The sequence below is a fragment of the Lactuca virosa genome, chromosome 8 (genome assembly GCF_052849685.1).
Source record: "Lactuca virosa cultivar CGN04683 chromosome 8, Lactuca_virosa_CGN04683_v6, whole genome shotgun sequence".
Classification (NCBI taxonomy): domain Eukaryota; kingdom Viridiplantae; phylum Streptophyta; class Magnoliopsida; order Asterales; family Asteraceae; genus Lactuca; species Lactuca virosa.
The window spans coordinates 380,253,636-380,268,344 of record NC_136433.1 but is presented as its reverse complement, the minus strand read 5'-3'; the positions used below and the strand labels follow the sequence as shown (position 1 = coordinate 380,268,344).

The following is a 14,709-nucleotide window of genomic DNA, read 5'->3' as shown; positions in this document are numbered from 1 at the left end:
CCATTAAGGATTTTGGACTTGGAGTTTGGGCCCATTAACAAGGGATGGATTATTGGGCCTCATGGAAGGGTTTGGAGTTTGGGTTTCCTTCGATTAATCAAAGTCCTAACATTGTTTATTATTATTATTCAGCACGGGAGGCTACAGACTGTTAGGAGAACAACTTTTGTATTCAGCAGACAGATGTGAGTCTTCTCACCATACTCATGGGTCTAAGGCACCAAGGCCGGCCCATTTTATGATATGTGACACACTAACTATAGTAGAGTTATATGGTATGATAGTTAGCTTGTGCTAAGTTGTATGCTAGTGATTATGTGTTGTTTGTATGAAAGACCATGGGGGAGCCCATTACACTTGGATGTAAGACCATGTGGGGGAGCCCATGGCCGTCCGACAAGGAAAGACCATGGGCGGAGCCCATGACACTTAGGGGTAAGACCATGTGGGGGAGCCCATGGCATCATTATGCAGGGATAGGTGGTAGGGATACCTTTACAGCTAATATGATATGTTATGTGGTAGAGATAGCTTCTTAGCTAATGTTATGTGATGTATGTAGCCTTAGGGCTGGTATGATATATGATACTTGGATTGTAGGTGTAGTATGCTATGAGGAACTCACTAAGCATTTGCTTACAGTTTGTGGAATTGTTTCAGGTACATCCGAGCCCAAGGGCAAGGGCAAGGCTTGATGGCGCGGCGTGCACTCTATCTCTCATTATTATGTTACGGGACACTCTGATGTTTTAAACAAAGTTGTAATTGATATGTTTTTGAAAACAATTGTAACTGGTTTTGTGGATGGTGAACATGTATTTCAGATAATTAAAAATGAAAATTTGTTTTGAAAAATTGGGTCGTTACATAAAACATGCACACAAGAAAGAAAGTATTTGTTAGATCTTTCCAACTTACTTTAAGTTATATTATTCAACTAAGTTTACATGACCATTCTAATTTGAGATTGTGTTTTTTTGTTTCAAATTTGACACTGTTTTTCAATTTGTTAAAATTCTGACTACTTGACCAGTCAAACTGGTTGTCAGTTGATGTAACATAATGACGTGTTAATTTTGATGACGCGACATGTTGACATGAAATGCTGACGTATCATAATTAAAAAAATGTTATAAAAGAAACTAATTTTTTTTCACACTAAGTTTTAATTTATTTTTTTTTTCAATTTCGACACTCATTTGTTTTTTGTTCCAAATTAATCATCATTTTTTTTCAATTTTGTTCAGTTTTGATGATGAACTTTATTTATTTGTTCGAAATTAGACATTATTTTTTTTGTTCTGTTTGAAACCGTACATATATATATATATATATATATATATATATATATATATATATATATATATATATATATATATATATATATATATATATATATATATATATATATATATATATATATATTACATTTAAAATCGTATAAATACATTTTTTTTTCATTTTAAAACCATAATTTGTTTAAATACAAGGTTTTTACATTCAAATCATAATATTACGTATAAATATGTATTAATTATATTATAACCGTATTTTTCATGTCTTATTGTAATATTAAATGGAGAAGAAGTATATCTGCAAGAACCAAAAATCAAAAACATATACAATGAACGGTCTATTGGTAATTAAAGTGAACATCGGACCCTCGTGTTTCAGATATCAAATTAGCTTACCTGATTGTGCACTTCACATCTTCAAACTTATTTTAACGTTGCGTATTTAATGTAAAATACGGTTATAATATAAATAATAGATATTTATACATAACATTATGGTTTGGATGTAAAAAACCTTATATTTATATAAAAATGTAGTTTTAAATGAAAAAAATATATATTTATACGGTTTTAAATGAAAAATGATCAATATTGAACAAAATTGGAAAAAAATGATGTTTGATTTGGAACAAAAGAATGGAGTGTCAAAATTGAAAAAAAAACTTAGTGTCAAAAATGAAAAAAAAGTAAAAACTTAGTGTCTTTTGTGAAAAAAGTACAATTTTAACACGTCGACATGCTATGTCAGTATGCCACATCATAAACACTAACACGTTATCATGTCACGTCAGCAGGCAACCGGTTTGACCGGTCAAATTTTCAGAATTGTAACAAATTAGAAAACACAGTGTTAAATTTGAAAGAAAAAAAACACAGTGTCAAATTAGAATTTTGGTGTAAAAGTAACTTTTGTGATATTTTCCCTATAATCAATTCGAGTATATTTTACGTAATTTCAAAACCATTTGTTAAATTTCATACAAATATTTTTTGTTTATGTTACATTGTTTATAACCAAATATTAATAAATTATAAAGTTAATCAATAAAATTACCAAATTTATTGAAGTTAACAGGAAAAATAATCACCGTCTTCGAAAATTTAACAAAATGGACATATTGTTTGCTAAATTAATAATTTTATTTATTGTTATTTAACAAATATTATGTTTAATTATTTTATATAAACTTTTTTAAAAATTATATAATCACAATGATCTTTATATTTGATTTGCATATGATTAATTTGATTTAGAATTATTTTTTAACTAATATATGATTAATTTCAGTTTATTGTAGCAGTCAGTAAACGTTAAAAAAAAACAGACTTCTTATTACAGGTTGCAACCGTTTGGTCCAATTCTTCTGTTGCTGAGAGTTGCAGATGTGGTCCATAGATTTCAGGTGTTTTTGCTTTGAAAAAACAAACACCTTAATTAAGGTGTGTTAAATGTAATGAAGTAATCTAGATTTAGCTCTATGTGTCAGTTTTTGACAGTTATTAACTGAACATTAACTGTCATTTGGTAGTTATTGCCAATTTTCTATGTATATATGTGTATCGGAAATCTAAAACTATTTAATGAGATTTCTCTATAAATATTGAATGTTAGTAAATGTTTCTTTATCAAGAAAGTCTCCTCCAGAATTGATTGTTCTTGTTTTGCTTCTAAAGTTCATCGTCCAAATTTTCTTCTTCATCAGTAGGGACTTTGACATCACAAATATCATGTGAGAAAGTTACAACATAAACATATAAACTTTGGTTTTAAAACCACGTTTCCTAAAACAAAAATAACAAAAGATACATTATTTTTATGTGTAATTTTTCATCTTCATAAATGTTATATTGTCTAAACTTTTGTAAATGATGCTATGTAGATGGAGTATTTGCGGGATAAAGATTCTACGGATAGTAAGTGGTCAATAAAAAAATTTACATGTAGAGTAAATTAAATGAATCTTATACGAAAATTAGAGATAAGTTTTCAAAATATATTTTGCTTTTACAATCCTTACACCATTGAAATGGTTTGAATCAAGTTATTATCACTAACAACATTAGAAGCCTATCATTAAATATATGAAAATTACCATTTAACCCTATTTGGTAATTTTATTATTTTTTGTTGGCTAACACACCACACCATACCACATCATGCTATCTTCATCTCCATCAGGCTCTTTATCATTATTTGCGGTGAATAATTTTTTTTTAAAGGGAGAGAGAGAGAGAAGAGAGAGAGAGAGATATTTTCCTTTTTATAGCTTTTTGTTTTTTTTCTCATTTTTATCTATTTGTAATGGATTTTGAAAGAGAAATATCATATTGCTAGATCTCGCTGAAATAGGCTTGATTTGATAACCAATGGAATGCATAGATATCTTGACGCCCGTGTCAAGTTAACTCTCCATAATAGATATCTCGCGCACGTTCTTATTTGGACACAAATTTCGTTTCGTTTTTAACTTGAATTCAAGTTGCATGATACTCTTGATTTATGACATGTTTATGAAGATTTATGAATTTATGCTACATATATATGTATGGATACAAACCCTATAGTAACGAGTAGTACATTAAATTTTTTGTTTATAAAATATGTCGAATGAATTTGTTCTAAAAGCATTTTAGTGTGACAGTTATGCATGTTTTCTTTATCATAAAGGTTAAGAATTCGACCCCATCACTCCTTTTTAAGTTGATGCCTTTTTTTTGTCTGTGTTTATCCTTCCTTCCATGTCGTCGTATTTTTTTCACTCCAATTTTTTTTTTTGTTTCTTTTATCCTTTCTTCCCCACTGTCATCTCTATTGATATAGATTAAAGGCCGAAGCTTTCTGCAAAAGTGTTACAGAAATGATCTACATTTCGATTCGTGATCTTGCCATATCAACAATTTTTCTTCAAAGAGCAGATTCTTCTTAATCTTAATTAAGTTGATTTGTATATCAACAATTTTTCTTCAAAGAGCAGATTCTTCTTAATCTTAATTAAGTTGATTTGTTGAAGCTGATTTCAATAGCCAAGTCATTTTTGACCGACCTAATCAATCACTCATCAACCAACTAATACATTTTCATCACAACATCAACTTAATACTCATAGAAAAATTTGTACTATACACATTAGCTTATATATAGATTTTGTTGCATTACACGTGAGCAAATCCTAGTTTAAATGTAATTGTCAAATCTTTACTTAATGCACTTTTCGACTCTTTAGACCCATTACTTAAAGTTAATGTTATTGGCCTCTTACTTATGGGCCAACGATTTTATTGCTTGGTCCTAAAACAAAATACAAATCATAATGTTCAAAAGAAAATAAAAAACTTGATTTTTTTTTATGTTTGAGTTTTATAACTTATCTTGACTAAGTATTACATAAAAACTTATTTTCTTAATTAGTAAGTAATAAAATATTTGTTCATGTTAAATGTTTTCATTTACTACTTACTACACTATAATAGATATTGATGAGACTTGAGGTAAATATTTGTAGAGACAATTTTACCCCTGGACATTGCATGTTTAACCAGGTAGTCAAATACACCACGTAAGACTCATTACCGGCATAACCGGTTCCTGGTCACTGCTTTTTGACGTCACTATGACCGACCACTCTCTCTCTTTTTCTTCTAATAAAACGTGCACACAACAAACACAGTCTCACCCTCAACCTCCTAGATTTCATCACCAGATCCATAAATATAGAGTTCAGATTGAAGTTCAGAGGAGAGTATCTACACCGGTGATCGTACACATCAACACATTTCACTTCAGTTCTGGGAAGGTGGGCAAGTGAATCTTGATGAAACTCCACGACTTCTAATGTTTTTAAAGTGTGAAATTCATAGTTTTTGATTGTTTTCTTGCAATCTCTTTTCTTCATATTAAATCTCAAACACTCAAATGCTAAATTTTGTTTTGCAGAAAATAGGAACTGGTGTGATCGCGTGACAGGTGGTGGGGCTGCGTTCGTTTCCTGTGTTTTCTTGGTTTGGGGGGTTTTCAGAATTAGTTTCTTCTGGCTTGATTGTTAATTAGGGTTGCAGGTGTCGAAAAGTTTTAATTTTTGGTTAAAAAGTAATGAGTTTGATATTTTTAATTACAGGTATGGAGAAGTCTGTCGATGACGTCAGCAAGAGCTGTGAACTTTCTTTCATGTGTTTTTTGCTGTGAATTTGAAGTGTGAATTTTGTTAGAAATGAAAGTTGGTTTTCTTTCCTAGTCACCGTTTTGTGATCAATGTCTAGGATTCTTGAGATTTTTGTTAAGTTTATTTGAATATGGGATTAGGAACATTAGATCTATATCAATGATCAAGTTTGAGATAACACCATAAATCCTATTCATTTTTATATTTTTAAAGGCAGAACTATTTCTTAGTGCTTAAGTTTTTTATTATTATTCTTGATTTTACAGTCTACTGGTTTGTGTTGCTTATGTTCAAAGTTTCGATTTATACATTTGATCTTTGTGCAATGAAGCCCCGGACAGCTTTGGATGCTAAACGATACATCAAAGTGGTAGAATCCAGGCTGACAAGAGAGAAATATGTCGAGTTTCATGGTATCCTGCAAGAATTCAGGGAAAACAGGTTTGTAAGAATTTATGGTTCTTTTAATTTGATGTGTTGTTGATTTGTGATAACTTATAGTTGATCTACTGCATTCATTAATATCTCCTTTTAGCACTGACGTCCCGGGTGTCAAAATGAAGTTGATGAAACTGTTCAACGGAGATACATAACTACTTTTGGGTCTGAATATATTTCTTCCAAAAGATTCACAAATCATCTTGACACAAGAAGACCAACCTAATTGTCAAGTCATGCAACTTGTAGAACATATTAAGGTGATACCATCACACCATTGTTAGAAACATCAACTTAACTCTCCCATTACTTAAGTTGATTATTCTAACTGCTATTTGCTTGCAGATGCGACTTCAAGATGAAAATCATCTTTATATATATTTTCTATTTATTTTAAATTTGTATAGAATGGGAAAATTATCAGCCAATGAGGTCCATAAGAATGTAAGTCACTGAAGACTTGTGTATTTGTATTTGTATTAATGGTATTATTTCATATACAAGGAATTACTATCTTGTTCAGGTTGCTGATCTTTTTCAAGACCATCACGACCTAATTACTGAGTTTACCAACTTTTTATCTCAATGCCATGCAAACTCCATTGGAACCATAACACTCGCAATGAACACTCAAGCTCATCAACAAAAAGGAGAAGTCTTCAGTCTAAAGAGGTGATACTCTACCTATTTTTAATTTCAAAACTTGAATAAAGCTAACATTAGGTGACCCTTACACTTACCAAATAATTATAAATGACAACTTTCCTATTTAACATCAAGATTTCACACCAATGACCATTTGGATCATTATACAATATATAAATAAGCATGTATTTATTGCTAGGAAACTATGGCCTCTCATATATATATATATATATATATATATATATATATATATATATATATATATATATATATATATATATATATATATATATATTACAAAAACATGTAGAAAAGTTGTTTTAAATTTAGTCTAGGTTAGGGTAAATGAGAATTGAAATAATCAATAGACAATCTCGTCATAAAACTGTAATATTTTTTATTTATAAGACCACATCTTCAAAATGTGATTAGAAACATTTCAAATCAGACTCCATTAAGTACAATAGTGTAACGACCCAAAAATCAAGGTTAAAAATTTCATTTTTAATATAGTAAAAAAATAGATATCATTTATTCCAAACATCAAAAACATCGCTAATTAAAACATTTATTAGAGTTCATCCCAAAATCATTCAATGCGGAAAACATAGGTGTGTGCACTGCGATCAATCCGAGCCCTTCTTTTCCAAATCGATGATACCTGAAACCAATAAACAAAACTGTAAGCACGAAGCTTATTGAGTTCCCCAGAACATACCCCACACAGTCTACATAATCACATAATCCATGTTAGCTATAAAAGCTACATAAACCATATCAATCACATATCTATACATATCAACATATACGGATGCCGTCGGATCGTCCCTAGGGTCTTACTCCAGGATGCCATGGGCTCCCCACACGGTCTTACACCTAAGTGCCATGGGCTCTCCCATGGTCTTTAATAGGAAAGCCATGGGCTCTCCACATGTTCTTACATCCAGGTGCCATGGGCTCTCCCATGGTCTTCCATACAAACATACCACATGTACCACTAGCATACTATCTATACATGCATACCAAACATATCAGTAGCGAATCCACAATAAACACTACTACATAATGGGAAAGCCATGGGCTCTCCACATGGTCTTACATCCAGGTGCCATGGGCTCTCCCATGGTATTCCATACAAACATACCACATATACCACTAGCATACTTCCTAGCTCATACCAACTAACAATCACATAATACAATCTCAGCTAGGATACTACATATCGTAAAGTGGGCCAGCCTTGGTGCCTTAGACCCATTGGTATCGTGAGGAGACTCACCTGACACTGCTGAAGTCCCGCAGATGCAACCCCAGCTGCTGGTTGACAGATTCCCGAACTGCCAACATCAAACAATACCCAATTAATGTTTGGGTCCCAACACATAACCATAAGTTCTTGAAGTAACATGCTACATTACCCCATCTTGGCTTGATTCAAGCCCAAGGCCCAAAAGTCAAACTAGGAATCAAAGCCCAACATATGGCCCGATTTTCCAAATTGGGCCCAAACCAATATCATATAATCATTAAGGCCCAAACTATGGCCTATCCATGGCCTAAGTTTCCAAATTGGGCCCAAACCCTCATATGGGCCTTACCATGAGCCCATCAACATATTCTAGTCCATATGATTATTCTTGGATGGCCCATTAATAATCCAATTACCAAGGCCCAATAGGAAGGCCCAAGTGAAAATTAGGGTTTTCACATAAAATGATGATTAGGGTTAAGTTTTCCTATTTAACCCATTAAGGACTTAATCCATTAAGTCCCACATGGCCTTAGGTTAATTTGCAATGATTATTACTTAATATTTTAAGTTCATTAAATAATTCCGATGCGGTCCCGATAAGTCCCAAATCCAAATATCCAATATTAGGGTTTTCTAAACCCTAATTAGGGTTTCCAACCCATTCGTAGCCCAATAGGCCCAAAACCAAGTCCTTAAGCCCATTAGGGTTTTGCTAATGGGGCAACACCCACTACCACCTCGGGTAGTGGCAGTCAATGGCGGCTGGCGGCGGCAGCCACCACCCTAGTGGTGGTACACGGCAGCAAAAAAGCTATAACCGGCAGCAACCACCATGGTTGGCTGCCATGGTGGTGCTCTTGCTTTCCGGCGACACAACATCCCCAAACACACATACAATCTCATAACAACCGGAAACAGCAATAACACATGAACACACACCCATAAATACACCCACAACCACCTCTCACGGTGGCTAGTGGCGGCAGAATAAGGTAGAAACGGCAGCCACGACGGCGTAGCGATAGTAGATAGCGGCGACAACAAGATAGCGACCACAGACACACCTCTCTAGAGATCCGAAGGCAGCCACCCACCTGGTGGCGTTCATCGAACGGAAGCGGCGGCACTAGCGGCCATAGCAATGGTTGTCGGCGATTGACAGTAGAAACTGAAGGCTAGAGCCCGGCGGCACCCATGTCTTCGACGGAGACGAGCAGCGGCGATGCCAATGGGGCTGAGACGCAACGCCTGACGAAGAGACTTCGGAAAGAAGGAGGATGGCCACATCATCTCCGATTTCTAGTCGATACCACTTCATTTGACCGTCCTTGGTGGTTCTTCCTCGGTTACACGCGTCGCTCGGTAGTGGCGATGGAGTTCCGATGGCGAAGAGGCAGGTGGCGCGGCGGTGACGGCTGGAGAAGGGGAGCAGTGAAGGTGGCGGCTGATGGTTTGCTCTAGGGTTAGGGTTAGCATGGTGAAGCCAAGTGACGGGTTTTATACCTGATCATATAAAACTTTCGCCCAATGTACACCTTTGGTCCCTCCCGAAGGGTTTTGAGCATTCTAACACTCCTATGGTGTACATGCAACCCTAAATACCTTGGATCTATGTTTTCTCTATTATACATGCAAACTTGAACTTTCCAAGGTATTACCCTAACTAGCATACAATCTTTGATACTTGGGTAATATAAACAAGTTATAAGACATACCTTTTGATGAAGCTTAAAGTCTTAATCTTTAAGAGCTTAGCCCCAATAGTGTGGAAGCCTCAAGTGGAATCACAAATCACCAAAACCACCTTGGAAAAACTTGAGAGAATAGTAATCACACTAGAAATTGCCCGCTCTTGTATCCTCACCCACTAGTGCAATTTCTTGTGCCAAAGACCTCTTTATATATTATAGAGGATTAGGGTTTCATCCATGTAAACTCTAATACCCATGCCCTTTCATTTCCATAGGATCCATGGGTTAAAAACTCCATGGACTATCCATGCAAGCTTAGCCCAACCTAAATGAACTTGGCTCATACTATATATATAAGAGTCCATATTTAATTAGTTCATTTTGATCACTAAATTAATTCTAAATTAATTCTTGATCAATACTAGTTAAATAATATAATTCCATATTAATATATTAGAACTTATAATTATTAACATACTATTCTCAAAAGACTATCCATGTAAATTGTTCCGGTGAAGTGCAACCCAAATGGACCATGCCAAATCGGGTCAAGTACATACCAATTATAGTTATGGGCTTAGACACTAATCCAATAGTCTCCCACTTGGATAAGTCTAAAACTATTATTGTGTATGACTTCAAAACCTGACTAGCAATCGTAGCTCTTAAAGCCGTTGTCGAACTCTGACCTTAGTCAATGACTTGTCCATTAGATAAGGGATCATATATTCCTCCATTCTAGATATTATATGGACTGAGACATGGATTATAATCATTCTCTCTGTCCATTTGTTTTTTCCCGATTTCCGATTTATGACGACCGACTAATTGAACAAATCAAATCAGTCATGGCTTGGCCAATGCGTTTTCGTACAATCAATGTATAACCAACTCATAGGAAACAACTCATATCTCTAGGTTTGAAGAATATAAGATATTATCGTCTCATGATCACTCGTGATAAAATCCATGAAGTGAGTCAAATGAGCGTGGGTTTAATCCAATACTCAGAACTTATGAGCACTCATGAATGTTGCGACAACTCTTTCTATGTCCACTACCTTGGACATCTACAAACCAGCTTCATGACAGTCTTGATTCATATCTACTTCCAACATATGACCGACTGTGGATGGTTTGAATAACTTAGTTATTCAGGAAGAACGACCTAGTTATTCTGGAAGTCAAAACATGCAAAGTGAAACGCAAGAATAATCGAATCCAATATGGTCTCAGAACTTATGAATATAAATAGAACACCTTTTATTTATCACCATATTGATTACCCATCATTCATTGCATACTGTTTCATACTATCAACTTTATACTTGAATTAAAAACAATAGTTGTCCCATGCTCCAAGCATGTACACTATGTTTTCTAAACACTAGTCATGCCATACACCAAGTATGCACACTATGTTTGTCTACACATTAGTTATGCCATACACCAAGTATGCACACTAAGTTTGTCTATGAACTTTACTCTGTGAAATAGATTGATTGAACATAATTCCAATGATTCTCATTTCACAATCCCAAATCCTTACCGCAAATGCAAGAATTCCAAATTCCTGCCATTTACCTAAATATGTTAGATTCTAAACTTATATGCATTAGATTCTAAACTTATATGCAAGAATTCCAAATTCCTGCCATTTACCTAAAGACTTGTCAACAGACATTACAGAGTATTCCAATGGAGATCATTCCATGGAAACAAAGTCTCAAATTCAAAGTACATTGCTTTGAACATCCTTCTTGCATTAAGTTTCCTAATCTTACATAGATTTAATGAATAACTTCCACCTATGGGAATATTTCCATATTCTCATTTTGACTATCACTTCTGAACAAGAGTTGCCTATTTTCAGAATATGTCAAAATGGTCCTCTCCAAAAATTTACACCATACTTCCAACTGTCCCTGAGCAACCAATCTTTGGTAAACCTTAGATTGTCCTTGACAATTGCTTAATCATTTTAGTCATATCCAATTCTAGACTTTTCCCCTCTTAATGCCCCAAGCATTTGGAAAAATTAGAAAGGATGAATATTATAGCACATGCAATCGATCCTATATCTGAAGCATATGAGACACGATTCATGATGTCTCACATAAAGACATGATACTAGACCAGTCTTTCTGCTATAATATTTCTATTTCTATTTTCCAAGTTCTTATAATTCAGATTATGAAAATGGATGCCGTAATCATAATCGAATTTTAGAACGCAAATAATGGACCCATATATAGAATTTCCTTATGTTGAGCCATTCGAGCATAAAATTCATATATATATATATATATATATATATATATATATATATATATATATATATATATATATATCCTTGACTAAAGATGATTAAAACCTCAATCTAAGCTTTTAGAATTGAAATGAAGCATTATTTCCTCTCCCTTAATTATAGCAAAAACCACTTTTCCCAATTGAACTTTTGTTTTTCTATAAATAACATTGCTAACTTGCAATACTTATCATAATTATTATGCTCCCACTAATATGATGATTATTAGCATAACACTTATGCTCCCACTAGCTTTGACAAGTACTCAGAAATCAGCTGGACTTCTAGAACTCAATACTTTATTGACTTTCTTACCAAAGTTCAGAATTCTGACACGAGATGCTTTGATAAGACTTTATCAAAATCATACACCTTTCCTTAGATAGCACACATGTGTGTCTAAACAATTTCAGAACTATGAAAAGGGATGTCGTAATCATAGTCTCAATTGTTTAGACCTTTGCCATTCTTCACAAGTCCATGTTAGTGTGCCGGTTAACCACACTCGCTCCACTAACGACCTTGAGAATGCAAATATCACAATTGCTATCTACTTAAAACCACTTAGTGAAAGCGTTTCCTCACCATTATTTTCATGAATCGGAGAGAAACCTTATGACACTTAGATTTTATGGTGTATGTGTTCCTATCCATGTGAATTTGTCAAAACCATAATCACAAGACAAGGTTAGTGACAAATCCAAACTCATATGGATTGATCTTGTGCAGTCTTAACTTCCTGCCACCTAGCAGCACAAGGGCCTGCCATTGCTTCCAAGTTGTTATGCAACCAATTGAGAACTCTCAGAACTCATATGCAAAGTCAACTTTAACAGGAATGGGCACAGAAATAGGAATATGTCAACACGATAGGTCATAAACCTCACGTCGTGTGCTAGTGATAACCTACAGGTTTTTATTCTTGATTAGACTCTTTCAAGATCTTTTATACTCCCATTGTCCTTTTGACATATAAGACTCTCTTGCCAAATATTCAAGAGATAGTGCGGATTCTTTATCAAGACAAACACTTCACACAATTGGCCTTAGTTGGTCTTTGTTTTATCCAAAACATCACAACTTACCAATTTCAAATGTACAAGATTAGGACACATTTTACTCTTACATTTGACAAGTGTTATAAACCTTTCTTTAAGATATGTCACTCAAGTTACAATCTTGGAGTATGACTCTAAGAATTGTTTTGAAACGAAGTATGACTCATCTTCTTGATTTAACCATTTCAACAATTCATGACTCCTCTTCTTAGCCATAAGAATGCACTAAGATGTCCTTAGAGGATGAATTGTAATATGGTCTCACAATCATTAAGATGATCTTAAAACATGATACTAAAGTAATCTCCCACCTTTTCAGATTTGAGAAACTTTTATCTTTCTGCCTAATTTGATTCTTCTCATTCGTTCTGCCATACATCGAAAATTTTCCAATGTTTAAGAATTATACTTAAACTTGTAAGTATAACCATATTTACTAAACTTTAGTAAATCATGACGAATAGTCTTATTGATCTTTTGTGGTGGACTTGACTAGTGCACAAGAATGTGTACTCAATCCCTTAGTCCTTTAGTTGACTCACATATACATGTGAACGAGGAAATAGTCTTAATTTTCCAAAGCTTAAAGTTCTCATTCATCATACTATACAACTTGCATGATTCCAAGTTTCGGTCCAATTGAAAACTTGGGTGATGAGAATCTTTCCTTATTTGGTAAATTTAGAAACTCCCACAAATGAAAGAATCAATTTCATATTTCCATTATTGCTAGAAACATATAAACATCATTTTTCCATAAATGCCATTGCAAGGAGATAAAATAAAATAAAACAAAAAAATTTATTTATTTATAAGATGCGGAAAAATCTTTTTCCTTACAATGCAACTTTAAATGGAAACTATGCTATTACATATTTCCTAGCAATCTATCATAACTCTCTAAGTAGTAGCTCAAGAATTCGATATTCGAACTATGCGATTGAAATCCATCATCGCGATCAGATTCAGCATACTCTTTCTTTAAGTTCCCTTCCCTTTGCTTGATCCTGCCATACATCAAAATGTATTAAGAATCTTCAAATATGAACTTAATTGAGTTAGATAGTGGACTTACCTGAAGCAGAGTCAAACTTTTTGACTAGACCTTCTCTCAGATATTTCAGGTAGCTAAGGCAACTTCGCAACCAATGCCCCTTCCTTTGGCAACAGAAACATATGGACCCTTTGGGAATGGCACAAAGGACTATCTCAGACTTAGCCTTTCTCTTTACCATTTGGTCAACCGAGTTGACTATGGCCGTCCCTTTCCATTGGGAAGAAAAAGGTTTTCTAGATATCCAATGTTACCAATTGTCAATGTCCATGGTAGTTTGGGAAGTTGATCTACTAATCAAATTTGCTTTACCAGAGCTCCAAATCATTGCTGATTCAGCAGCACCAAGCAAATAGATAAGATCATTAGGGTCATGTCATAGTCTGTTACATAGTTGTCCCAAAGGAACTCACTGACTTAGAAAGTGATTGAACAACCAACTTTCTCAAGACTTTGACACCCAACTCTCCCAACTTGTCAATATGTGAGCACACATAGACCTTGCTTGCCAATAGGGCTTGAGTGACTTTGAACTATTCAAGAACTTGTGGGTTAGGGAGAATAATTGGAGGAGGTGGAGGAAGAGAAGTATGATTTCCATTATCCAACCACGGAACATCATCTTCATTAGGAAAGCTTGTTCCAAGAGATTTGGGAAGATCATAATTGTCTGAACCAGACACCTTTTGGGAGATATTCAAGATAGTTGATTTAAAGTCCTTAATATAACACCTAATATGAAATATTAAGGCTAGGACCCAACACAATATTTTAGAACTTGGAAGAGGGATGCCGTAATCCAAGCTAT

General features: G+C 34.2%; 1 protein-coding gene across 18 annotated transcripts in view; it reads left to right on the top strand.

The window, feature by feature from the left end:
- The first annotated feature begins 4,958 nt into the window (after positions 1–4,958).
- Positions 4,959–14,709, top strand: part of LOC145132150 (paired amphipathic helix protein Sin3-like 6) — a 35,310-nt gene continuing 25,559 nt past the window's right edge. For 13 of the 18 annotated variants that reach the window (XM_079066839.1, XM_079066837.1, XM_079066835.1 and 10 more), the window contains exons 1-5: positions 4,959–5,089; positions 5,230–5,896; positions 5,991–6,153; positions 6,239–6,337; positions 6,417–6,565. The gene's annotated coding sequence lies outside the window, so the exon portion shown is untranslated. Of the gene's footprint in view, positions 5,139–5,229; positions 5,897–5,990; positions 6,154–6,238; positions 6,338–6,416; positions 6,566–14,709 lie in introns of all 18 variants that reach the window. The other 5 variants (XM_079066840.1, XM_079066838.1, XM_079066836.1 and 2 more) reach the window with 5 other exon arrangements.